The following is a 26,215-nucleotide window of genomic DNA, read 5'->3' on the forward strand; positions in this document are numbered from 1 at the left end:
ATTTTACCAGTATGCTTATTAACATGAGTTTGTGAGTTTGAGGCTCAATATCATGTCTTCCCATCTTTCTCTTTCCCCCCTATATTTCTCTTCCTATTTCTCTTTTATTTACATTATATTTTTGTCTTGTTGTTCAGTTGTTTCAGTTGGATCCAATTCTTTAAGACCTTATTTGGAGGTGGGATTTTTCTTTTGGCAAACATTCTGGAGTAGTTTGTCATTTCCTTCTCCAACTCATTTTATAGATGGGGAAACTGAGGCAAACAGTATAGTGACTTAAGCAGGGTTTTATTTGTCCTTTGTAATTGAAGAAGACCATGACATCAAATGAACAATCATATTGCATGCATGTTATGTTGAGGGGAATGTTAAAAGGAATCCTTCTCACTTTCTTTTCCAGAATGGTCAACACAGATCTAGTAGGAAACAGAACTTCTGGTGATGACCTGAATACTGTGAGAATCCTTGATCTTTATATGAGGTGGGTCCCTATCAAATTGGCAGTTCAACATCACTGGGCAGAACACTAGTATGGTGATTTTTTTTTTGGTGACAACTTTGGGTCACCATATTATAGCTAATCAGAGAGTTAGTAAATGCATGAGGCCAGATTAAAACTCAAGTTTTTCTGATTCCAGAAAGGTGTTTTATTTACTATGCAAACTGTCTGCTGTTCAGTTTTTTGTGAACCAGTCTAATTTCAATGAACTTAAATATTCAGCTTATTGGCTTTCCAAATTCATTTGAATCTGCTGTTTCATCCCCTCACCACTGGAAGTAGATACAACAGTGGACATAACTTTCAGAAAGACTTAGAAGAGAACTCAAAACACAAATATTTATATTGAACTGAATCTCCAAATGAATATGTTTAATATCCCCCATGACTCTTATATGGAGTTAACTTTGGGTCCATTTTGCACAATGCTTTCAAGGCTAGAAAAACATCAAGAGTAGTGAGCTTTTTCAGTAGGAAGAGAGAAAAAGTTATATGATAAGGTTTCAGATGATAGGAACTCTCATTAGATGCCTGCACAATTCCAGGAACCATAAAAACCTGTGTATAATTACATAAGTAAGTGCAGAATTTGCTAGATCTCTATATTCTTAGTACTAATTGGAGACTAATAGACTGTTTGCCTGAGACAGTCACCTTGGGGAGATGTTGAAAGTGCTAATGTTACACCAGGAAGTAAAGACCTGGCACCTTTATTTCATCAAAGAAATTGAAATTGAAAGTAGAATTGGGGAGCTGTTAAAAAATACCAATAGAAAGTATACAGTGAGACTATTGAGACTGGCAATTTTAACTTGAAACACAACAACCCGATACACACACACACACACACACACACACACACACACATACATACACACACAGACACATATTCGCTTATTTTTTTACCCAGTAGTCAAGTCAAGTTTAGTAGAGAAACTGAATATTTAAACCTTAAAGATATATATGTGTGTGTGTGTGTGTGTGTGTGTGTGTGTGTGTGTGTTAGGTCTTCATTTTATTAAAAATATACAATCTGCTAGTCCTCTCTGCATGCTCAGATTATTATTTGCAATAATAAATACTGGCATACATACTTACTTGTTGATACATTAGTAGAAAGCAAACTCTTTTAGGGCAGAGATTGTTAGTTTTACTTTTGTCTTTTTTTATTTCTCTGTCTAAAACAATATCTTATATACAATTGACATTTAATAAATGCTTATTGGTTTAGATTGGATTGAATTCCCTATTCCAAAATAAGGGGATAGTTCATTTTTAGGGAGAGAAAACATAGTTTAATGTATATAGTGGAATCAGGAAGACTTGCATTCAAATCTCACCTTAGCATTTAGGATCTGTGATGTGAAAAGTCATTTAAACTTTCTGGGCTTTAATTTCTTTATCAATAGAACAAGAGACTTGGATTAATTGATCTTTAAATTTCTTTTCTGCCCTAAATCTATGATTGGCTTTCATTGCAGCTCTCATGAGTGCATTTTGTTAGATTAGAATACTTTAAAACACAACTATGTTTTTTTGTTCTTTTTAATTTCTTCTTGTGAACAATTAATGATTGCTGTACCAAGAGCAGAGACCCTTGACTCTTGTACCTAAGGAAATCTTAGTAGGATATGCCAAAGGACTTCAGGAAACACTTAAAGTGACAGCAGCAACTGCAACAGTAATAAATGTTAGATAGCCATCTGTTAGGAAAAGCAAAACATCTGTATAAATACAGGCCCTGAGGCCCTTGTGATAGACAAAAGCTATTCTCTCATGAACAAGTCTTTGGATTCAAAAGGAGATTATTTCATTTGACTTGGAATAAGAAAGGAATTCGGGCATCTGAGGGATGTCATTGTTTCACATCTCAGCAGTGTGCTATTTAGCATTAATGTTCACTGAATCTGCAGTAGGTTTGTAGGAAGGGTTAATATGGACCACAAAATGTTTATAGACATGGTTGAAATGTTGAACAATCTAATGTTTCCTACAAATGAATTCTAGTCACTTCACAAAGGATGAACTCATTCTTGAAATCAGAGATATTGTTGTAGGGTAAAGGTACCCATTCATAATACATTATTACTATAGAAATCAATTGCTGAATTAAAGATGATCAGATCCAGACTTTGGTAGTACAAATAAGTGTCTAAAATTAAGACTAGGATTCTCAAATGTCAAATTTGACATTTGACATGCAAGTATTTCTTTCCTTCATAAAAATCTTCATGAGAAAAGCTGAAATATGATTTAAATTTTACTGAGTTTTATTGACTGGGCATTTATGGGTAATATTGAAGAAATTAATTTTCAAAATGGTTTCTGCTGCTTGAATTGTTTAAAATTATTGGCATTTTAATCTTTGCTTTTCATGTAGAGTACTTGTTTAGAAAGCATGTCTTTACTTTTTTGTGAGTCAGTAAATCAACCAACAAACAATTATTAAGTGCTTATAATATCCCAGATGCTATGATAAGATCAGGGAATGCAAGTCTCCCTTCCTCAAAAAAAAAAAAAAAAAGAATCCTTGCCTTCAAGAAACTTACATTCTATTGGGAAAGAAAACATGTACATGTATAAATGTTTACAAAGTAAATACAAGGGAATTTTTTGGTAGAGGTACTAGTACCTTGAGGTATTAGGAAAATCATCAGGGTGACGTTTGAACTGAGTTTTGTTTCCTTTTTCTTTCTTTTTTTTTTTGAGGCAATGGAGTTAAATGACTTGCCCAGGGTCACAACTAAGAAGTATCTGAGTCTGGACTTAAACTCAGGTCCTCATGACTTTAGGGCCAGTTTGTTTATCTGTTTGCTGCCCCTTGAGCTGAGCTTTAGAAACTAAGGCTTCTAAGAGGTAGGTATAAGGAGAGTGGGTATATCAGATCTAGATGACAGCCAGTGCAAAGATATGTGACAGGAGATGAAATTTCATGGTTTACAAAAACCTGTAGAGAGTTTGGCTGCCACTTAACAAGTAGACATCTTATAAATATTCAATTCAATAAACATTTATTAAACATATGCCAGGCACATTTAGTGTTAGCATTGTAAATGTAGAAAGGAAAAAGAGACAGTCCCTGCCCAGTAGGAGCTTTCCATCTAATGGGAGAAGACAATATACAAGAACTGAAAAGCAGAGGGAGGGAGGGAGGGAAGTAGAGAGTCCACCAGGGACTACTGGGTGTCATAACAAGTAAAGGTGCTGATAGAAAATTAAGTTGCCTAGAAAGTTATGAACCTTCCATGAGAAGACTTTTGTGTTCAGTTCTCTAATCAAAAGGAGAGGCAGCTGGCAGTAACTTGAGAAGATGTAGAGTCAAAGCATCAAAATCGAAGGCTTTCTTTGTGGTAATGAGATTTGTTTCCCCTTGGAGTCAAGACAAGCAGAGCTGCTGTTGGAAAAATGCCTCTATGTTCAAGACTCTTACTAACACTGAAGATGCAAAGTGAAAAATACCTTCTTCTCTATGCCTAAGGAATTTACAATCTACTAGTATGTTAAGTGTTAATTAATAGGAGTTTGTTTGGAGCAGGCATTTATGAATCTACTTTCAGAGCAAGCTCCTTGTCCTTGACATTTTAAACTATACCACAACCAAATAAGGCATATTTCCATGACACCAAGATAAGTTTCCAGGAGTGGAAGACTCCTGCTGCTCCTAGTCCATCCATTCTATCTTCTTCTACAGTCCAAAGAGGTCACTCTGCAAAGACATAGTAATAGAGCTCTGAGACAACTAACCAGTTTAGCCTCAAAGCTTAGGGGCATGAGTGGTAACTAGCAACAAAGGAGTGGGAAACCCATGCTTATTTCCTGTAATGTTTCTTCTGAAATGAAAATGTGACACTTACTAGCTATGTGACCCTGGACGAGTCACTTAATTTTTGTTTGTCTCAGTTTCTTCCTCTGAAAAATGAGCTCGAGAAGGAAATGGCAACTACTCTAGTGTCTTTGCCAAGAAAATCCAAAATGTGGTCATGCAGAGTCAGACAGGCCTGAAATGAATGAACAATAATGAAAAAGTCTAGAATTTATGTTGGCAGGGATTAGGATATTGTTTGTACTAGAGATACTTGTAGAAATGAACCTGACATTAAGCTATCTAGAGACTTCACCAAGGTCAAGGGTCTTTACTGGGGATAAATGATCTTCTACTACTTAGAATATGGCCACCTTTTCCTGCACTGAATTTAAAAAATGTCAAATCATCTAATTTGAAGTCAAATGGGTTGTTGCATCCATGAAAAAGTCTCTTAAAGAGATTTCTATAAACTATCCTTGGCCTCATACTCTTACAATGATTTATTAATGCTTTTGAAAAAATAAACCAAATGCTTATCAACCAATCACTCAGTTAACATTTATTACTTTCTCACTGTCCTAAATGCTGGGAATAATAGAAAAAAGTCCCTGCTCTTAAGGAATTTAACAATATAGTCATCATCTGGTTATCTAATCTGAAGTTAATATAAAGTTGGAAAAGGTGGCCAATACCTTAGATGACAAGATGATATATTGAATTAAATTTAATAAAATGAAATTTAGTGATAGATACTTCTGGGAGTTTTAGTGCATTCAACATGAATGATAAGACAATCAAAAATCCTAGCACAAACTTTTATTACATTAAAAGAGTAAGGTTCCCCTGCCATCTTTCCTGCTCAGTTTCCCAGCAGTTTACTAAAGTACTAGCTTCTATTTTGGCACAAAATTTTAGAAATAACACATTCACAAACTTACAACATAAAGAAAAGCATGACCAAGATGGTGAGGAACCTGTGGGCTATGCCATATGAAGACTATTTGAAAGAAATGGAGATGTTTACTTTGATGGAAAAAAAAATGAACTGGTATAAGCTGACATAAAATATCTGATAGGCAGTCTCATGGAAGAAGATTGAGACATTCTGGTACTAGAGGGCAGAACAGGGCACAATGGCAATGGATAGAGGTCACAGAGTTGCAGATTTAGGTTTGATGGAGGAAAAACTTCCCAATAGGTGCCATAGGGCATGAGTGGTTCCCTCCCACTTTTCAAGGAATGAGAGTGAACCTTTATTGGGGTGCTGTAGAGAGGATTCTTATATTAGTGTGGCTAGACAGGGTATCCTTGGAGATATCTTCCAATACTGAGATTATAGGATAAACCTTATCAAAGTTCCAAATACATACCTCAGGAATTCTTATAAACAAACCTTCATTGGGGTTTCATCTGCACTTTGATATGATAATCATGCTTCCCTTTCCAAATGCTCCCCTATCTGTAAAGAAGTGCAATATGTTCCAAATCTACAGACATGACTGAGTTCATAATTTCATCACTACTCATAACTGGACCTACTTGGTCAGCTCTGTGCTGTTTAATCCTGTCTGAGCTGGTATGAGAGGGATAAGGAAAGGTTGAGATGAAGTGACATTGAGAGTAGAGATATTAGAATATATGACAAAAAGGAACAGATAGAAAATACATATTTATATCCTATATATAAAATTTGCATATATGCCTGTTTGAGGTACCCAGAGTGTTTGATTCATTTGCTTCAAATTCCTAAATGAGTGAGGGTATTCTCTGCTTTTATCATATTTTCCTCCTTTGTTCTCATCTCACTCATCCTAGAAATTTGGTTTTCTTAACTTCTTCTTGTGTGATTGTATGTTTCCTTGAGAGCAATATCTACTTTTGAATCCTCAGGACCTTTGATCCAGGCACTTTTTTTCATTGTGTGGGAAATTATCATTGTAGAAACTCCTTTGACTGATGAAGACTAGCAACTCCTATGTAATTTAGAGTTTTAAAGAGCAGTCTGGGAAACTGAAATCAACTGACCTGCCATGTGCACATGTGGCAAAGACAGGACTGAAATCCAGTTCTTTCTGATTATAAGCCCAGGACTAAATCCACTGGTCTATCTTATCTCTCACTCTGCACATAGATGTTATTTATTAAAGAGTTGTTGAATAAATGAATTAATAAGTAAACAAATAAATGAACTGATAACCCCCAATACAATGACATAGGAACATAAAATTGATATTCCATGGAATATCTAGCTGATTTTTCATTTGCAAGGAAGATCATGATAGCTTTCATCTAAGTAAGACATAAGGCTCTTGTAATTACACACATTTTCCTCATCTCCATAAAAAAGCATAATTAATTCACTCTTGGTTTGCCACCATTTTGACAAGAGAATCACATTAGATTGAAAACATATATATTAGAGCCCCAAGAGTCACTCATAAGGAACATTACTTAATTCAAGATATGCTTCCATAAATCTGCACGTGCAAGTTAGAAGCTTCTAATATGAAAGATGTAAAAGAAAATAACAAGCTATTCAAATTCAACCACAAAATAGGAATTTGGTTTGGGAAATCCACAAAAGAAATTTTAGTTTAATGAATAAATTAAGATTATACTGGACATTTTTTCCATTGCTTATAGAACACCCAGTGTAGCACTTCAAACATTTTCCTACTCCCCATAACTAAGTTAAATACAGTAGAGTTTAATTTATAACATCTTGACTTTCTAAATTAAAATCACCTTTAATTAAAGAATTTTAACCAGCCATGGAAATAAAGAATGCTATATTTTCTACACTAGTGATTACAACATCTATCACTACTATATCTACATGGAAAGGGAAAAGTTCTCCAAGAACCAGGATTTGGAGCAGAAAGGAATTTGGTACAGGTGTTTCCTGTTAATAAATTAGAATAAACTTAGGACTACACTTGTGAAGTGGTTTCCCATGCCTAAAAAACAAGGGTCTTATGTTTACTCTGTTTTCCCAAAGGCAAACTGGAAAGATATTTTCTTATATAAATAACTGAATTTAATTGCATATGTTTACTTCTTTTCAGTGGCACCTTATTTTTTTTTCAAGTTGTCAGGTGAGATATTAAATTAATTGGGATTTTTCAGGGCTTGGGAAATCAAGAGAATTTTCAGTCAATCAATCAACAAGTAATTACTATTGGGAAATGGGAGACAAAAACTGATGAAATATTGTGGCTTCAGACTATTTGGAGAGACAAAAATAATATCCACCTAAAAAGAATAGGTAAATTACATTCTTATTACTCTGAGAGGCAATATGGCATAGTATTTAGAGATCTGACTTTGAAACTAGAAAGATCTTAGTATTAGTTATGTTTTTGACAGGAGCTGGCTGTATGACTTTGAGGAAGATTTTCAGTCTCATTGTTCTAGTCATCTTGCTAAGATTTCAAGTTGTAGAGAAAGGAATTGTTCTGCATATAGAAGGAGTTTCTTCATCCAAGACTTCTCCAAACCTAAAGGGAAGTAAAAGCAAGGCTCATTTCCTTTTCCTTATTATTATTGTTTAGTTCTTTTCATCCTTGTATTCATTGCATAATAGATCAAAAACTGTAAGAAACCTCAGAGTGTATTCTGGGCTGTTTCTTATTCAATTCACTCCACTTGTTATGTTATGATAAATATTAAAATGAGATGAAACACCTATAGGTTATTCAATAGCTAATAAAAAGAGGGTTCTTTAGCTAGTATAGGGAAAGAATTTTTAACAAAGATAGCAAGTGAGGACAATCCACATTGATTCAACTAGGCAAAGCTCCTTTTCCTAGATTCAATTAAACAATCAATCGTTGGGTTGCCATCATTAATAACAAGAAAACATCAAAGAGGATTTTCTTGTGGAAGCTTTTTTACTTAAATGAACAAGAAGTGATAGCAACTAAGTAGTTCAATGAATAGGTGCTAGAACTGGAAACAGAAAGAAAAATTCAAATTCAGCTTCAGACACTGTGATGTTTGGCAAGTCTCTTCATCTCTGTCTAGCTCAGGAATAGTAATGGCACCTCCCTTCTAGTCTTATTATGAAGCTAGGAAAAGATAATATTCATAAAGCACTTTGCAAACCTTACTAATCATTTAGTATCTTGAACCTTTATTCAGTTAAATCAATTAAGTCTCTAGGAAGATCTCAATATTTTGAAGAAAAAAACCCAGCAACTTCCATGGGGCAGGAAGTATGTTGGAATATTGCTTCAATATTAAGACAATTTAGTCCAATCATCTCATTATATATATATATATATATATATATATATATATATATATATATATATATATATATGATAAAACTGAAACCTAGGGGCATTAAGTGATTTGCCCAACATTACACATGTATTAAGCATCAGAGGGAGAATTTGAATCCTGATCCTTTGACTCCAAATCTAACACTATGCTGCACTGTGCTAGAGTTCAAATAGAGACATTACTAGGAAAACAGCATACTATTCCTCTTTTATGTTAAATTTCCATCAAATTATTACATAGTAGAGGCAATTTACAGATGAGGAAATCAAAGGAATCCATAGTCATTTGAAAAATTGCTCTAAATCATTACTGATTAGAGAAATGCAAATTAAAACATTTCTGAGGTACCATATCACATCTCTCAGATTGGTCAATATGACCAGAAAGGACAATGATTAATCTTAGAAGGGATGTGGGGAAATCTGTGACACTAATGCATTATTTGTGGAGCTGTGAACTGATCCAAACTTTCTGGAGAGCATTCTGGAATTACACCCAAAGGGCAATAAAATTGTGCATACCCTTTAATTCAGCAATTATTCCTACTGGGTCTATTTCCTGAAGAGATCATGAAAAAGGGTAAAAATATCACTTTGACAAAAATGTTCATAGTAGCTCTGTTTTGGTGGCAAAGAATTGGAAATCAAGGGAATGTTCATCAATTGGGGGAATGGCTGAACAAATTGTGGTATATGTACCTTCTTTCTTTGGATACAGATGGTATTCTCCATCACAGATTGTTGGGGGCGGGGGGAAGAGGCTTGGCGGTCGCTTAGAGGGGGAAACATAATCACCTTATAAGGGAATGTTACAGAACTCGGCCCCTCATTGAGTGAGAGTTCATGGGAGGGAGGACAGAGGGGATAAAAGTGTCTGCTGAGAGGTGGGGGGGAGCGGGAATGTGATCACAGAAGAATAAAGACTCATTACCCACCTCAGGCGCTCTGTCTGGTTCTTCCCCCATCAAAGAGTGGGGGCCGGAGGTACCCCGAAGACTCATCACGCGTTGGACTGGTGAGTAAGAGGACGGACTAGCATAAAGAAGCCGGCGTTGTGAATAAAAACCCGGCAAGTGGCACCCGGAACAGGGACCTGATTTTGCTAGGGAACGTCTGAATCCGCTGGTCGGATTCTCCAGACAGCCTCGGTCCTTTCTGACCGGGAGGAAGGAGAGGGCGTTTACTCTCAGATATTGCCTGAGGGACATATCCCTATTGTGTTGACTATGCTTCCTTTCCCTTCCCTTTCTCCTTCTACTCTAATCACGCTCCTTGCCGTGCTGGCCTGTCTGATTGTGCCCTGCTGCCTCCTTCTCTTTTGCCGAACGGGAACTTTCCAGTTCTGCCACCTGTTAGGATTGCAGCCTCGGCTAGTAGACAGCATGGGGGGCCGGAATAGTATTCCCGCCTTTGAGCCGGAGGAAAAAGAGGTCGTTGCAGGGCAGCTTTATAAACTCTGCACTAAGCATGGCCGTAAATTACCTATCAAGACGTGCCGTGCTTTTGTTGAGAATATCTGGAACATCTGCCCTTGGGTGCAACATAGTGGGATCCAACCAGATAAATGGAAGGTGGTAGGGCAGCAGATGGCCTCCTATAATGACACCTGCCCGGGAAAACTGACCCCCAAGGATTTTACAGTGTATAAGATAGTGGATGCAGCCCTGCATCCCCAGAAGGTGACTTTGGCACGAACAATCAGCACTCAGGTGGGTAGCTCGTTGGCGGGATCGGATTCAGAGAGCTCAGAGGAAGAGGGAAGGCCACCCCCTCCCCTGTATCCGTGGGAGGAACTTAGAAGAAACAATGGGGGAACAAGGGGCCCCCAGGGAGAAGAAAATGCCGCATGCCCCTCCTTACCGAGACAGAATGAAAAGGGGGAGGGCGATGAATGTGGCACACTTAGAGATTCAGGGCCGGAAGTTTCCGAGCGCGGGAAGGGAGGGGTGCAAACAGTCCTCAGGGGTGGCAGGAAGAGGAGCGTGAGTAGGTGGGACCGGGAGGCTGCTGACGAGGAGGGAGAAGTCCGCGCTGATTGGACAGCTGCCGCGCCCCAGGCTTGGCGGCCCAGCCAGGAAACAGAGGCAAAAAATCCCCCATGTTCCTTGTCTGCCCTTCAGAGATCCCCTCAAGGGCTCCGCCCATCCGGCCTACTTGCCACCAGTGCCTCCATAGCAATAGAGAAAGGGGAGGAGGTGGACTGGGATGACTGGGGCCTCTACCCGGTATTTATGGACCCCCTTACCGGAGCCCGAGACTACCGCCCTGTCCCTTTTAAGATGCTTAAGGAACTTAAGGAGGCCGTGACTAAATACGGCCCAAGCTCCCCTTATGTAAAAAGACTGATGCAAAACCTCTTTGCTACGCACCCTTGGACCCCTGCTGACTTTGACGAAATTGCAGCCGCGTGCCTAGATGCCTCCTTATATTTAGCTTTTAAGGCTCAGGCCCGCAGAGAGGCCTCTAAGCTGGCAAAATCCCGGGGTTATACTCCCCTGGATTTAGCCATTGACCTCCTGTGTGGAACTGGAGCCTATACTGACCCTGCTGTTCAGGCCCAGTATGGCCAGTTTGAGCTAGAGACTGTTAAAGAAACACATGTTGCAGCTTGGGATAAGATTGGAGCCATGAAAGGGGGGAGAGCCACACAGAAGTTGGTTGGGCTGAAGCAGAGAGCAGATCAGACACCCCTCTCATTTGTGAACGAGGTTAAAGAGACAGTGACTCGTATAATGGGAGACACCCCGGGATCTGATCTACTTATGAGACAATTGATTAAAGAGGGTCTTCGCCCCAAAGGGATCGCAGCCATTAGCAGCCTTCCCCCCGACGCTTCATTAGAAGAAATTGTTGACAAATTGCTGGACATGCCCAGCGAGGATTCAATTCAAGCCTTAGTGACTGCCATGGAGAACCGGGAGGATAGCCTCCTGACCGCCCTTCACGGTATGCAGGTGAGACCCACCTGTTTTGGGTGCGGAAAACCAGGGCACCTCAAAGCACAGTGCAGGCAGCGGCCCCCCTCCACTTCAGTTCCGACCTGTTATTCCTGTGGAAAGCCAGGTCACATAGCCAGGTTCTGCCGATCCAAAGGGAGGTCGGGAAAAGGGAAAGGGAGGGGCCCGGCCGCAGGCCCCCCCCCGTGCTCGAAGACAGCGGCCCCATTACTGTGACTATCCCCGTGAGGGTTGACTATAGAGAAGGGACACAGCAGAGAGAGATCGGGCCTTGGGAAACCTCGATGATTCCCATTGAGCTAAATATTTTCCCAGCGCTCATCACAGGGGCTGAGAGATGTGTGGACTTAGTCACCCATACCCAGGTCATTTTTGGTCCCGGAAGTCCCACATCCGTAAGGGTCACAAACCCCCACCCCTTTCCCACCTTGGTAAAACAGGGCCAAGAGGTAGGAAAGGCGCTGCCCTTGCGGGCCCCTCCCGCTCATGTGAACTGGGTCCACCCGGTCAGCTCTGGGCGACCACTGTTAACCGTCACGGTGGAAAATCAGAAGCTCGAAGGGATAATTGACACTGGAGCCGATTGCTCTGTCATAAATAGGGGACAGTGGAGGCGCGAGTGGCCACTCCTACAGAGCCCTCAAGCAGTGACGGGGGTGGGGGGCAATAGATCTGCCATGAAAGCAGCACACGCCCTACGGTGGTCAGCTTTGGAAGAATCTGGACTCTTCACCCCACTGTGCCTACCCGACCTCCCTTATGCATTATGGGGTAGAGATATCTTGAGCCAGCTTAACCTGACACTTGCCACCCCTGATAGCCTGCGGGGAAATTAATTGGGGCCACTCTAGAGATGAGCTTTTCCCCCAGAATAACATGGATTAATAAGAAACCTATTTGGGTTGAGCAGTGGCCCCTGACAAAAGAAAAGCTCATCGCCCTCACAGACATAGTAATGACCCTCCTGCGCGAGAACAAAGTGGAACCGTCCCTTAGCCCGTATAACTCCCCCGTCTTTGTCATAAAAAAGAAAGGGGGGAGTTGGAGAATGTTGATTGATCTTCGGGCAGTAAATGCCAACATGGTACCCATGGGGACCCTCCAACCTGGTCTCCCTATGCCCACTGCAGTCCCGCAAGGGTGGACTATTATAGTGATTGATGTTAAAGACTGCTTCTATAGCATTCCCCTCCACCCGGAGGACAAAGAAAAATTTGCCTTTTCCCTCCCCGCGATCAATTTCCAAGCCCCCAGTAAACGTTATCAGTTCACCGTCCTACCTCAGGGAATGGCCAATAGCCCCACCCTGTGCCAGCTTTACATGGATACTCTGCTACATCCTATCTTTTTAAACAGAAAGGGGGAGTTGGCAGGTCACTGACCCATTCAGACCTGTCTCAGGTACTATTTACCATGAATTTCCTACAAGTCAGGGATGACGGCACTACAGCCGCCCAGAGATTTTTCTCCCCAAAAGGACATGCTAAGAAAGAACCAACGCTCCTGCCCTCTCCCACCAAGGCCCTACCAGGCTCTAAAGTCATGTGGAGAGATGAAGAGGGAGGTTGGCATGGCCCTGTAACAGTAAAGAACAGAAGACAGGGCCACCTGTCATTTCATCCCGAGGATAAGATAGAAGAGCCAGAAAGATGGCTCCCTGTTTACAAGATAAGAGACCTTGATTAATGCCCAACCCTACGGGGTGAGAGGAATTTCTTTCTTTTTCAGGCCTTCTGATCATAGTAGGGATCCTTGGAGGTGCTCCATCTGAAGGAAATCCGACATGGGGAATACTCCGAGTTATTCCCTCTCCCCTTCCGGTAGCACAGAACTCCCCGATCTACCCTCGCCTGCTAGTGACCAATACATCGATGGGGCTCCCTTCTGCCTCGGTGGGGCCCCTCATGTGTGGCCACAGGGGAAGACATCGAGGATCCCATACCATGGAGGGATTGCCAGATGGCGGGAGGATACCCCCTTGAGGGTGAACAAGGACGCTGATTCTGGGAATCACCCTACTTGTTGTCTGTTTCTGCCGCCTAGCTAGGCGACAGAGGGGCTATATGCTTCTTACTCAGAAAGCCTTCATGGCCATGGAGACGGGGGAGGATCCCCAAGTCTGGCTAGCCGCCATGCATGACATGTGACACCTAGGGGTAAGACGAGGTAAACCCCAAGACGGGCAACTTCTCCTGACCCAGCCACCTAAGACGGGCAAGGTCCTGGGTTGAAGGAGATGACCTAAGACAGGGTTCCTCGCCCCCGGCGGATCCCCAAGTCTGGCTAGCCGCCATGCATGACATGTGACACCTAGGGGTAAGACGAGGTAAACCCCAAGACGGGCAACTTCTCCTGACCCAGCCACCTAAGACAGGCCCTGAGGGTGTCGGGCGCCTAGGACGGGCAAGGTCCTGGGTTGAAGGAGATGACCTAAGACAGGGTTCCTCGCCCCCGGCTATCAGAGGCCAGTAGAAATGACACCGCTTAAGGCTAACCTCAGCACCGCTTAAGGTCACACCAAGTGATAACCTTGTAAAACAGAAAGGGGGAGATGTTGGGGGCGGGGGGAAGAGGCTTGGCGGTCGCTTAGCGGGGGAAACATAATCACCTTATAAGGGAATGTTACAGAACTCAGCCCCTCATTGAGTAAGAGTTCATGGGAGGGAGGACAGAGGGGATAAAAGTGTCTGCTGAGAGGTGGGGGGGAGCGGGAATGTGATCACAGAAGAATAAAGACTCATTACCCACCTCAGGCGCTCTGTCTGGTTCTTCCCCCATCAAAGAGTGGGGGCCGGAGGTACCCCGAAGACTCATCACGCGTTGGACTGGTGAGTAAGAGGACGGACTAGCATAAAGAAGCCGGCGTTGTGAATAAAAACCCGGCAACAGATAACCCAAAGAAAGAATTGTGGAGTTTAAACAAAGCCCAAAGGCTATTACCTTCAATTTTAAAAAAATGTTATCTTATGTATTATGTAAATTTGCTGTCGCTTATATTATATTTTTTCCTTAAGTATATGGATTTTTTTCCTCTCAACACATTCAATACATAGTGTGGAAACAATGTAAAGAAGATCAGACTGCCTTCTGTGGGGGGGGTGGGGGAGGAAAGCTAGGTTGGGAGAAAAATAGTAAAATTCAAAAAATAAATTAATATAAATACATTGAAAAAAGAAAAACAGTTAAGAATCCCTTTAAATCCTAACTGTGTTAAATGTTTGAAAAAAATCTTTTAATTTTATATAATCAAAAATATCCACCTTATCTTCTAAGATATACCCTATTCCTTGTTGGGTCCTATCATAAATCTGAGAGGATATTTTTTCCCTTCTTTCTTTAATATATGATGTAATTTTTTTATATCCAGGTTATGTTTCCATTCAGAATTTTCTCTTTTTTTTTGCAGAAGACATTATATTGATTTAAATCTAATTTTTTCAATGCTTCTCCAATTTTCCCCAGCACATTTTGTCAAAATCTCAGTAACCAGACTCTGTGTTTACCATGTATTAGGGTATTAAATAAATGAGGGCTGTGTACTTAAAAAAGTTATTCATAGGTGAGAAAATAATTGATTGCTTTAATTGAATAAAATCTTATGGCACAGAGTTGGTTCACTGAATGCATCTTTGGAACAGCTGAAATAACATATAGGACAACAGGAATGATGTGTTTATTCTGTCTTATTGTCATGTGGTTTTGATTTTTTCACTGTTTTATTTTGAAATTATTTCATTCCACATAGCTTGTAGATTCTGAGTACTTAGTATGTATTAAAATCACTGTCCTTAAATATTTGGGGATCTATGATATACCCAGGTGATTGCAGGTAATAATTTTTCATTAATATTCTCCAGTTCCCATACAATTTAGTTAATGAATTCTCAAGAACCTATTAGAACTGATTTTTACTTTGGGAGTATGCTGTTTCTAAGTTTATGAAGGATAGTGAGTTTTTGACATATAATTCAAGCCACATCATCATGTCTTTGTAGAGTACAAGTTGACATCATTTTTTGTGGCAAGGAACCTTTAACAATCTGATGATATTTACAGACCCTTTCTCATGAGGAGATGAAACTGACTTTAGGGACATCAGAGGCACAGGATAAAAAATTCAGGGGTGTGCTGTAGCCCACTCACAGGGTCTTTATTGTTAAATTTTCATTGTGATTATTTAAACCTCAGAAATCAGCAAAGCCTAGAAACTTCTTTATTTATTTTTTTATTGATTGCCTAGAGTTAAGAAAGTGATAAAGGAAATGGTAATAATACAGAGTAAATTAAAAGTGTTAAGTACATTTTTTGGGGGGGAAATCCAGGTATTAAACATTTACCTACACTTCCCTTCAGAGATACATCCAACTACCAAATTCACTTCTTTTTGTCCTGAAGTTACCCCATTGTTTTCCATTTCAGGGGACATTTTGAGCAAGGTTACTGAAGACACCAAGTTATCCAAATCTAAGTTCCCTTAAAATTATGGACCCTTTTAAAATAAGGCATAATACACAAAAATTCAATAATGCGAGAATTAAACAGAAATAGAGAATGATGATACAAAAATGGTGATCAAGATACCTGATGAAACATCAAATGGATTGTGCATATGATAAATATTATAAATTCAGAGTAAAGAAGAGAACTATAATCAATATCACTTATTATATACACACTGTGCACTGGTCATTATACTAGATACTGAATCAAGAAAGAAAAAAAATCAAAATAATCCTTGACCTCAAGGTACTTAAATTCTATCAGGAAGAACAATTTCCACACACAAAACTGAATATAAACTTTAGAAAACTCTCAGAAGAAATTCTGTCTACTTCTGTTAAGTCAGGACCATTGTCTCAGAGAGCTACTTAAAGTTCTGAGCACTCTTTTAGTCTATATGAGAGATGGAACTTCAATTGAATCAAAAATTGGCTTTCTATCAATTCTGTTCTATTATTCCTCAGATGGAACATATCACCAAATTAAATGAGCTCTGAAGGAAGGTAAACTTGGATTCCAAGGAATGCATTTCCCCACCCGAGAATGGTGAAAATGTGATGGTGTTCTGAAATCAAATGTCATGTGGTAGTGATAACCAGTGGGCCATTTTTACTGTAATGTAAATGTAAAAAGGGAAGAAGGTGTAATAACTTTGGAAATGTAGGTTGATGTCAAGACAACAAGAAAAAATAAAATAAGAAAATAAAAAGGAAAACCTGGAATATCAACCATGTTAAATGAGATGAAGTCACCTACTTTCCCTATTTAAACAGAGTTCTAAAATAATGACATTATAATTTACCCTCTTTGTGGAACTCAATTGTTGCCTCCAACCCCACTATGGTATTTTCTTATGTTTTTCAACTTCTCTGATTTTTATTTGAATTTTTTCTCTCTAATTTTCTGTTCAGGTAAAAATTTCAGTTCTACCATGCTTTGCTAAAGTCCTACTCAAGCAATTACCAGCACCCTCGATTACTAACCAACATTACACCTATGTCCCTTTCACTATAGTTTTATGATTGAACCACTAGCAACATATTCTGAAGGGTTACTTCATTTATCATACATTAGAATATTTCAGGAATAGTTCAGGGAAGGAATAGAAAGTGGAATTAGAAAAATATGCAGAGAATTAGCAGTCTGAAAAGTCAGAGCAGAACCAAGAAATTAGAGCATCAGAGAATCAAGAGAGGAAAGTTTTAAGAATGAGAGACCAGTCAGAAATGTTGGATGGAGATCATAAGGACAGAGAATAATACTGTAATAATCCTGTTTTTGTTTTTGTTTTTAAAGAAGAAAGTAATTGATGATCTGGATAGAGTATGAAAAAATAAATTAACCACATTTTGTTGAAAAGTGAATTTTCACTATGTAGTATGGTAATGTATATCCTCTTAATACTGTTTTTACCTGACATGGTAAAAAAAAAAGTGGTAGCATACCTCTGATCAAACAAGCAAGAACTACTAGAACTCTCCTTCCCACTCACTGAGGAAGAAGGTTCTTTGCCCCTTTAAACATTTTCCTGAAAGTGCTTTAAGGACAAATATGAGGTCTACAGCTTCAAAGAACATCATGTTGCCTCAACAAGTTGGTTTACATCCTGGATCCTTCCACCATAATGAAACTCAGGGAACCTTCCATGCTAACCCTCTTCTTTGTTCCCACTACTCTGGATCATCTCAAGGCATGACCTGTTAAATGACCCCTTTGTGGGAAAATGAAATACAAACTCAGAGAATGATGGCATTACTTGATTGGGTCACAACACAGCCATTCTTACACAACTTTGCAGTTGTGTAAGCTCGGTGTAGCTTATGCCCAAAGGGAGCTCAATTCCTATAGCTCATATGTATTCTTCCAGGTTCAGAGAAATTCAGCTGTTAACATTAACAACAACAATGTGAGATGATCAACCTTGATGGAAGCAACTCCTCTCAGCATATTAGATTGGGTATGGACAATGTTATCCCTATTCAGAGGAAGAAAAACAAAACAAAACAAAAAACAAAAACCCCTTCAAAATCTGATGAACATTTTATAAAAATTATCTCTTATGTGTCTCTTTCCCTTTAACTCTTAATTCCTCATCCTGAAAATGACTACTCTGTAAACATGTTTATCAAAAATATCTATGTACAATGTTAGCTGTTTGCTACTGAGGGGAGGAGAGTGGGAAGGGAGGGTGGAAAGAATTTTTGTAACTTAAAAATATACATGTGCATATGGATGAAGGTTGAAAAAACTTTCATAACATGTTATTTGGAAAAATAAAATATCAATTAAAAAGGAGAAAAATACAATTATATGTCTTTCTTAGATTAATCTTTGGAGTTGACAGTGTCTAACACTACAAAAGAGTATAATTTTCCAGCATTTTAATTTCTCTACAGATACTTTATATTTATAATATGATCTTAACACTCTAGAAGATTATGAAATGTCTTTTATGTTAAGGTCCGAGAAAAGTCCCCAATTACGTAACAGAAGCACTTGACACAATGGAGATGCAATAGCAAGGGTTTATTAAACTAGCTCGAGCTAGGGTTCCATCCTAGGTCAGGACTCGGATCCTGGAACCCCGAGTAAAGTGAGGAGAGACCTTATATATGGTTCAGTAGGGAATTTCCAAGCATCTACTGGTTGTCTTGAGATAGTGTGGTGTGTTATCATTGAATGCAGGTCCTCTGGAAGGTTCCCTCGTTGCATGGTCCGATAGATCACCAGGCAGAAACTTAGGAGCAGAATTTAGGCAAAAGTTCATAGGTTTCAGAACTCAGGTTCTTACATTTTGAATCAAAGAAATACTCATTTATGTATGTTTCAAGTGCCTATTTTGGATATTTCTTGTTTTTTAAATCTAAGTTATTCCTGATGGGGAAAAAAGCCTCCCAATCCTTTCAAAATGAACCCTAATCATTTAAAAAATCCCAGCAAAAATGTCCAATATAAAGACATCTGACAACATATACAACATTCTGCCTTAGTTGTCTGTCATGAGGAAGTATATTTCATTATATATTTTCTTAGATTATCTTTGTTTTTCTTTTTTCTTATGCAGGGATCATTTTAATGATTTCAATTTATATTATGTAGTCATTAAATATATTATTCTTTTGGCTCTGTAAATATATTTTCTTCTAGATCAAGCATTGTTTTAATACAAATCTTCCTCTGTTCATTATATTCATTATTTCTTAAATGGAATATTATATTCATACAAAAAGGGAGATGATTATGGGATTCCATTATAAATTTGGTGAGTCCTTTTATAGATCTTTGTTTGAAGAATTCCTCTCCTGGACACAAATATGTGTGCTAAACTGTTACTGAAAGAACATAGAGAACTGAATTAGGTGATTCCCAGTAATTTTTTTTTTTTTTTTTTTTTTAGTTTTTGCAAGTGGCTTGCCCAAGGCCACACAGCTAGGTAATTATTAAGTGTCTGAGACCGGATTTGAACCCATGTACTCCTGACTTCAAGGCAGGTGCTTTATCCACTACGCCACCTAGCCGCCCAACCCCCTTTCTTTTCCAGAGAAGCACATGGCAATTTGCCGATGCCTGCTCAGATGGCATTCAAGTTTACAATCCTTGAGTTCCTCACTGGTGTCTGCATTTCTTCCCCGCCCCCCCTGCTTTTGTTGAACACAGACTAGACACAAGAATGAATGTTTCCATGACTTGAGGCCTGACTTCTGGGAAATTCCAAATATAAGAGTCCCAAAGAGATTAACAGAATTAAGTACTAGATTCCTAGAGGAAGCAATGCTGTGCTTCTTAGAGAAAGAGAGTAGGTTTTTATCAGAGGATCTCACTGCAACTGAAGGACTAGAGCCATCCCACTGAGGTTCAGGAAGGGATTTGACCCTTCCCAATGTTCTTTTTTTTTACTGTGAGCTATTTAGGTGGCATAGACCCAGGGTGAATGGATAGACTAGCTTTACAATTCCCTAAAACATCTTGATCTTGAGAGTGGATGAAGCTTAATGTGCTTTTACATTCTTTTTTAATTTTTGTATTTTCTGGACTTTTGTACTCTTGTGAGTTTTTTTGCATTTTGGGCATTTGTGTGGTATGTGTGAACCCTAAAATTATAACAACTTTAAAACATAGGGTTAAAATAAAATGACAGAAAATAGAGGTTAGACATTTTTTTAAAGCTTTATTTTCCAAGATCTCCCAAAATCTATAGATGAAGGTAATTCTGAGGTAATGACTACATGGAAGTGGGAAAGAAAGTAGACCTTATACCAATTGAAAAACAGGAAAAATAATCTCTTTAGTGGCTAAGCAAAGAAGTTGCCCAATATCGCGACCCCCAAGATGGCTCAAGCAGGATTTGATCTTTGAGTCTTGCCTCTTTCTGGGAGGATGGTCTCCTCATATCCTGGGCATTGTTCTTGTATATTTGTGATTAACAAGGGGGGAAACCTTTAAGAGTCTTAATTTTTAACTAGGGAGAAAGGTGATCTGATATGAGGCCAGTATTCTCTAAAGAGAATTAATCTTCTTTCATAATATACCTATGAATAATTATTATTGCTTTCATGGGTGAAATACTCCATATGCAGTAACCACATTGTACATTTGAATGAAATTTGGGGGTCCTTATATCATAAGAAATGTCAAACTTAAGCTTTAATTAGGAGATTTCTTTTAATAGAGATCATTTGCTGTTTCACCTGTCTACAACTTTAGTTTTGTTTTCCAGACTGAGTGTTTTACATAGAATTTCTATAACTAAGTAAAACTAACAATGGAGAGAAAGGGAATTCTTTTTTTTACATTTATTTGTACTTGGAAAGTTTTCAGTAGTATTTGTCCATTGTAAACAATGTTACCTTTCCTTTTTAGATATACAGTACTTTGATCTAATTAAAGAAAGGGTCTCTCTATCACTAGACTTTTAAGAATTTTTAAAATTGAGTACTATTGCTTGCCAGTGGTTTTTTTTTTGCAGCAATCAAAATAACCATGTGCTTTTAAAATTTTTGTTGTTTAAATGTTTATTTATGCTAATTGATTTCCTGATATTGAACAACGCTTCAGTTTCCACTATGAAATCACCTTGGTTCTAGTGACTTCTTTCTGTTCATATTGCTGAAGTAGCCTTAAAATGACTTGTTTAAAATTTTTACAGTAAAATTTACTAGTGAAATTGATTCATAAATGTTTATTTTGTCTCACTATTATGCTATTTAAATGTCTGATGAATTCGCTTGTAAATCTATCTGATTTTGTTATTTCCTCTTCTTCTTTTTAACCTTCAGGAATTACATTATTTCTTGGTCAAGGTATTTTCTTCCTGAAATTGCCTTAAGAGCTTTCTTTTTTTCCTGTAATTTAGGATTGTTGCATTTGTGTAGATATTCATCCATTCCTTTGCAATTCTCAATTTTTCTGGTTTTTAATTGTGAATGACAGTTTTTTTTAAGAAAGATACTCATGAATTTTTTCTTTCTTGTAAATTGATGTTTCATTTTACTTTAGTAAAATGATTTCTTTTTATACCAGATGTTGTTTATTAATTTTGTAAATTCTTACAAAATAACTCTTAATTTTAGTCATCAATTCTATGCTTTTAAAAAATTTCCTATTTTCTCTAATGTTCAAGATATTTTTCTTGGTGACAGAGATGAGAAATATAGTCCAGATGTTCTACCTCTCAGGAGTGGACTTTGAGTCAAGCTAATTTTAGGATAAAAAATTTATAACTAGAAGGAACTTTAGAGGCCATTTAATCTAATTTTTTCATTTTACAGAAAACTGAGGAAAAATTTGGTAACCACGTAACAACATAACAGGAATTTGAATTTATTGTAGTTCCTGAGATCCTAAATCCAATGTTCAGACAGCTAAGTGCCTCAGTGGATAGATGATTATGAATGAGAGACAGGAAGATCTGGGTTCAAATCTTCCTTCAATCATTCACTAGCATTCTGGCTCTGTACAAGTCATTTAAACTTGTCTGCCTCCATTTCCTCAACTATAAAATGAGGATTGTTATGGCATCTATCCCCCAAAGTTATTGTGAATATCAAATTAATGCTTACTCCAGTTCCTGGAACATAGTAGACTCTTATTAAATGCTTGTTTCCTTTCTACTCTACTACTTTTACCAACAATTTTTCTGTTGGTTTTTGTCATTTAAAATATTGATTGTTCTGAAATTGTGGTTTTTCGTGATTTTCAGGCATATAGCATCAGTAGAAGTATATTGATACTAAAAAGATGGAATTTTGCATCAGGAAACAATTTACATATAGCTATGCTACTTGTGTATTTTGAAATAATATAATTCTTGGGAAAATATTTTAAAAATACTAATATGCTTCCAGTAATTCTAGATGATTGTGAAACATAGAACAATTACACTCTTCAAAGAATTAAGATTGGGAGGCATCCAAAGGGATTAGAAGAGATGAATGTTGGATATAATTTGACTTCAGTGTACCATCAATGTTGACTGGAAATGCAAGAAAGTGCCATAAAATATCAGTTAACACATGTATGTTGAGAAAAGTTGCTGAAAAATAAACAGTTCTTGTTCTAGTACTCAAAAGATGGTTGAGGAATTGGTTCTAACAAGTTGGTTCAACTCTCTGTGGAGAATTTATGGAAGTGAAGCATGACACAGAAAACTTGCTCTGGAGGTTTTTCCATATTGTGGAGGGCATTCTCCATTCTGTATTGACTATTATGTAATCTCCATTTCTATGCCTTTTTTGGTTTATTTATTTATTTTATATTATTACAATAATCTTGTGAGAGTAAGCATAAACCTACCTTCCTCCCCTCAAAAGATAGAGAAACTTCAAGAATACTGAGAGGAAAAAAATGTACTTCAGTCTGTGTTCAGATTACAATGGCTCTGTCTCTGGAATGAGTTGCCTTCTTTATCATAGATCCACAAGAGAAGTTCATTATTTTTTTTGCAGTTGCTATAACTACCTGTATTTCCTTCCACCCTATTCCACCCTACTCTCATTTATTCTATTCTACCTCTCTTTTCACCCTGCCCCTGTTCATATGTGTATTTTATCTGAGTACCCTCTCCTTTGATCTTCCCTCTCTTGTATCACCTACTCCCCCCCGCCCCTTCCATCCTCCCAGCCTCCATTATCCCATCCCTTTTCTCTCATTTTTCTCTAGGGTAAGATAGATTTCTATACCCTATTAAGTGTATGTGTTATTTCTTCTCTGAGCTATTTCTGATGAGAATTAAAGCTCACTCAATTCCCCCTCACTTTCCCCCATAAAACTCAATTTTAAAAGCTTTTTCTTGACTCTTATGTGAAATATATTAGCCTCTTATTCCTTTCCTTTCCCTTCCTCCCAGTACTTTATCACTTATTGGCTCCAACTTTTCACTATATTATATCATTATATTCAGCTCCATCCTGTGCATTATCTATCTATCTATCTATCTATCTATCTATCTATCTATCTATCTATCTATCTATCTATCTATCTGTCTGTCTGTCTGTCTATCTATCCATCTATCTATCTATCCTCCTTCTAACTGCTCTTATAAATGAGAAAGTTCATATGAGTCACCAGTGTCTTCTTCCCGTGCAGGAATACAAATAGTTCAACATCATTGAGTTCCTCATAGTTGTCCTTCTTGTCCACCCCCATTATGGTTCACCTAAGTCCTATACTTGGAGATCAAACTTTCTATTCAGCTCTGGTTGTTTCATTCGGAAAGTTTGAAAGTCCCCTGTTTCATTGAAAGTCCAACTTTTCTCCTAAAAGTGGATGTTCAGTTTTTCTGGGTAGTTGATTCTTAGTTATAATCCAAGTCTTTTGCCTACTGGAATATCATATTCCAAGGCCTACAAGCCCTTAATATAGATATTGCCAAATCTTGTATAATTCTGACTATGGAGCCATGGTAGTTCAATTGTTTGTTTCTGGTAGTTTTTAGTATTTTTTCTTTGACTTGGGAGTATAGGAATTTGGCTATAATATTCCTGGAATTTTTTCTTTTGGGATCTCTTTCAGGAGGTGATTGGTGAATTCCCTCAATTTATATTTTATCCTCTGCTTCTTGGATTACTTAGGGCAATTTTGCTGTATTATTTCTTGAAAAAATTAAGTTTAGGCTCTTTTCCTGGTCATGACTTTCAGGTAGCCCAATACTTTTTAAATTATCTCTTATGGATCTGTTTTCAAGGTCAGTTATTTTTCCAATGAGATATTTCACATTTTCTTCTAATTTTTGTTTTTTTATATACTTTTATTTCTTCCTGATTTCCTGCAAAGTCATTGACTTCCTTTAGTTCCATTCTACATTTGAAAGAGTTATTTTCTTCAGAAAGTTTTTAATCTCCTTTTCCAGATGGCAAATTCTGCTTTTTAAGGCATTCTCTCCCTAATTTGCCTTTTGTGTTGCTCTTTCCATTTGGCCTAAACTGATTTTTAACATATTATATTTTCTTCAGTATTTTATTACATTTTTTTCACCAAGCTGCTGACTTGGTTTTCATGAAATATCTGCATCACTCTCATTTTTCCTCCCATTTTTCTTCTACCTTCTGTAATTGCTTTTTAGTGTCTTTTTTGAGCTCATCCATAGCCTGAGCCCATTTTCTATTTCTCTTGAAGGTTTTGGATACAGAAACTTCAACTTTGTCATCTTCTGAGCATGTATTTTGATTTTCCATGGGACCAAAGCAATTTTCTATGGTCAGGTTCTTCTTTTTCTGTGGTTTGCTCATTTTCTCAGCTTATTACTGATTTACTGCACTTCCAAAGCTTTGGGGGCTTTTGGGACAACCTACAGGGACCTTAATTCCATGTTTATGACCTCAGGCCCTTTCCTCTGCTCTGGAACTGTGAGGATGGTCCCTACTTGGTTATTGTAGTATTGGGGCCCAAACTGTAACCTGGATCTGAGTGTGAGCACCCAGCAGTCTTACCCCAGGGGAAGCAGAGAGATCTCTACAGTCTTCCCCAAGCCCCTTACCATCTTTGGGCTGGGCACACTGGAATTTCTGGGTGGCTCTGCCAAGTCCCCCTGCAGATTCTCAACTTCAGGGGTGCTCTGAGGCTGGCACTCCATTCCAAACTTACTCTGGTGTGACAGAGTTCTCTCACCACCCCTTCAATCTGTCCCCAGTGATCCCTGGCCCAAGAGGATTTGAAACTGCCCCTTCTGCCACAGACCCAGGTGCCCCTAGGGACCCAGGAGTCCCACATGCTGTTCCTGGAAGATTGGAGCTGTTTTGCACCAGCCCAGTTGTGCTGTGCTGCAGCTGTGCTGCAACTTTTTCCAACCCCTAGTCCTAGTGAAACAGATCTTTCCTTCAGAACTTCTAAATTGTCTTGGACTGGGAAATTGTATCACTTAGTCTTTCTTTGGCTAGTGCCCTTCTAAATTTTGGCTAGGAGCCATAATCTGACAACTTTTGGAGTATTTTGGGACACAAGTTTCCAAGGATTCTTGCTTTCATGCCACCATCTTGGTTCTGCCCCCCCCCAAAAAAAATCCCTTTTACATTTCCTCTGCCTATTGTATTTCTGGTCATACCTTTTTGAGCTGGAGATGTTTTAGTAACTGCATAGAATACACATGCATAATATTACTGTCTTAGTCAGTCCTCAGGACTGCCCCTGTGGCATAAAATTAGAGAATACTTGGAGTCAGGTGCTAAAGCATTCCTCAAGCACCCACCAGTAAGGTGTTTGATCAGACTTCATGCTAGTATTGATCTTTTCTTCTTTTTTTATAATTTAAATTAACTTTCCAATTACATGTTTTCAGAGTTTTTCAACATTCATCCACTTGTATTTTTAGGTTACACATTTTTCTACCACCTTCTCTTCCCAGCTCCCTCCCCTCAATTACAAATAGTCTAATAAAAGTTGTATATATGCATTTGTATTTAATATGTTTACATATTAGTCATTTTGTATGTGAGGAATTAGGACTAAGGAAAAGCAAGGACTAAGAAAAAGCAAGGATTAAGAAAAGAAAGAAAATCTTGTGAAAAAATGAATAGAAGTTTTTATAAAGTGAAAATAGTATTCATTCAGATTCTGTTTTATTTTTATTTAATTTTGTTTTGTTTTCTTCTTCATGTGGAAATCATTGTTCATAACAGGCCTCCCAGGGATGTCGTAGATCTCTGAACTGCTGAAAGGAGATCAACTCACAATGTTG

The sequence above is a fragment of the Macrotis lagotis genome, chromosome X (assembly GCF_037893015.1).
Source record: "Macrotis lagotis isolate mMagLag1 chromosome X, bilby.v1.9.chrom.fasta, whole genome shotgun sequence".
NCBI lineage: Eukaryota > Metazoa > Chordata > Mammalia > Peramelemorphia > Peramelidae > Macrotis > Macrotis lagotis.